Raw genomic sequence first — 2,816 nt, forward strand, 5'->3', positions numbered from 1 at the left:
GGCGGGTGGAGAGTGGGGTCCGGCCCCCTGCCGCTTCAGCGGACCCCTGCCCCAGCAGTCTTGCTTGGTTCCCTCCTCTGGGGTCTGCCCGCGGCCCCGCGCGTGCTGGGATTCCTCCGGTGCGTCCCCCTCCCTAGCCCTCCCAACTGGCGCGCTCGGAGCCCGGGGTGTTGCTCCCCGCCTCTTTCCCCATCTCCCCACCGCCCTGGCCTTTCCTCCTCTCCCGAGCCTCGGCGTCCCTTGATGCGTGCGGGTGCCTGTGTGGTGGCTGCGCCACTGCCCCACCAATGCCCACCCCCGCCCGCAGCTTCTGCCCTGTGACCCCATGGGGCAGGGTCGCTAACCCTTATGTCCTAGTTCCAGCAGGACCGTCTGTCGCCAAGCAAACTCCAGGCCATGTCCTTGGGGCTCTCTAGGGGGCTTGGGGCCTAACAGGGGACCCTCAACGACCTTCACTCTTCAGAACTTGAGCCCTGAATGCTGCCTGGAGCCTGGACACTGCAGTGGGGAGCGGGGCACGTACCTATTGAAGGCCTGTTCTGTATCAGGCACTGATGAGGAGCTGGACTGCAGCAGAGGACAGAACAGACCAAAACTCCGCCGTCTCATAGTTCACACATGTGAGGGAAGATAGATATTCAATATTAGCAGCTAAGAGTGTTTTTTTGTTTTGTTTTGTTTTTGAGACGGAGTTCCGCTCTTGTTGCCCAGGCTGGAGTGCAATGGTGCTATCTCAGCTCACTGCAACCTCCGCCTCCCGGGTTCAAGCGATTCTCCTGCCTCAGCCTCCCAAGTAGCTGGGATTACAGGCGTGCGCCACCACGCCCGGCTAATTTTGTATTTTTAGTAGAGATGGGGTTTGTCCATGTTGGTCAGGCTGGTCTCGAACTCCCGACCTCAGGTGATCCCAAAGTGCTGGGATTACAGGCGTGAGCCACTGCGCCCCGCCCAGAGTGTATTTTAAAGTGGTATGCACAGAGTAGAAAAATAAAGCCGGAGGAAGGGAAAGGAAGTGAGTTTGCTCAGGACCAGAATGAGTCCCTGCCCTTTACATGTGTAGGGATTGGGGGGGGTGGCTGAATTTGAATGTGAGCCCCTCGGTAGGCATGCAGACTCTAGTTTGCCACAGACCTAACTACTCCCTACTGTTTGAGCCTGGAATAGTCACATGTTTATATTTCCTGACTTCCCTCTCCACGCACTTCACCAGAGGCACTGAAATTCATGGCCCCAGTGACCCAGGGGAATGCCTGAATGCAGTATTTATTCGTGCAATAAGAATTCTCTGAGCACTGATTGCATGTTAGGTGTTGAAGTCTGGGGGAACTCAACACCTAGCTGGGGAAGCCAGATGGTAGTATGTACCTCAAGGCTGACTAGGACAGCCAAGTGAGTGGACAATGTTCTGGAGAAGGTCAGTATAAGATTCTGGTTTAGGGCCATCCAGGAAGGCTTCCTGGAGGAGGCAGCATTCCAACAGGGTGCCAAAGGTTAACTGGGATTCTGATGAGCCAGACAGGGCAGGAGGCAGGGATGGATTGCTGGGAAAGGCCAGCAAGGCCAGGGGACATTTGGCAAGTGGCTAGGGCTGGGTCGTGGAGCACTGCTGGACACCCTCTATGCAAGGAGTATGCTGTTTGTCTCGGGATGGTGAAGCCCCACCCTCTACTCCCACTCCAGCAGTTCCTGGTCCTAGCTGCCCTTACCCCAACCTAGAATTTCCCAGTAGCCCCAGAAGAAGGTATAATGAGCATGTGGGTGGCAGAGGGGAGGAACATCGACTTCACTTAGTTGCTTGCTTGCTGGGTGAACATGGACAGGTAACTCAACCCCTTGAGATTCAGCCTTTTCATCTTAATAGCCATGCGGCAAGTTGCTTACTTGATCTGTTCCTTGGTTCCCCGGCTTGGAAAATGGGCATGGCAGCAGCACCTACCTCACAAGACAATTAGGTGAGCTGCTTAGCACATACATACTCAGTTAATTTTGTTGTATTGATGATGATGATGATGATGATAATTACACTTGCCTTATAGGGTTATTGCAATTAGACAAAGAACGTAAGTCACCTAGCTTAGTGCCTGGGACTTAGTAGGTGTGCCAAAATAATGGTATTATTATTATCATCAACTACATGCACCCCAAAATTTCTGCTTTTCTGGTCTAACACAGTGGCATGAAACACCCCTCTTTAGACAGAGCTTTATTTTTATTTTTATTTTTTTCAGACAGGGTCTTACTCTTTCGATCAGACTGGAATCAAGTGGTGCAATCACAGTTCACTGCAGCATCGACCTCCTAGGCTCAAGCAATCCTCTTCCACCTCAGTTTCCCGGGTAGCTGGGACTACAGGCGCATGCCACCACACCTAGCTAATGTTTTTAAATTATTTGTAGAGACAAGGTCTCGCTATGTTGCCCAGGCTGGTCTCAAACTCCTGGGCTCAAGTGAGCTGCCCACCTCAGCCTCCCAAAGTGCTGGATTACAGGCATTAGCCACCGTGCTTGGCCTACCAGGACTTTTTTTAATGTAAAGAAGCTAATTCCCCAAGAGGCTCTTAAAGGACAATCTAGGATGGATAGACTAACAATTGGCCCCTCCCCTACTAATACGTTAGCCTGGCTCAATGTGTCGTCAGGAGCTTTGATGTAGATGGAATGGAGCCCAGGCCTGGAAGGTTTTGAAAAGGCAGTGAAGTCCAGAGCACAGGACACTGACTGAGAGAGGACACTGACTGAGAGAGGACACTCGATGTTCCTCGGCAGCAGGCAGTCAGTGGAGGATGGCGAGAGCAGGAAGAGGACATTCACAGGGAA

This window comes from Rhinopithecus bieti, unplaced genomic scaffold (assembly GCF_001698545.2).
Source record: "Rhinopithecus bieti isolate Rb0 unplaced genomic scaffold, ASM169854v2 scaffold_36553, whole genome shotgun sequence".
Classification (NCBI taxonomy): domain Eukaryota; kingdom Metazoa; phylum Chordata; class Mammalia; order Primates; family Cercopithecidae; genus Rhinopithecus; species Rhinopithecus bieti.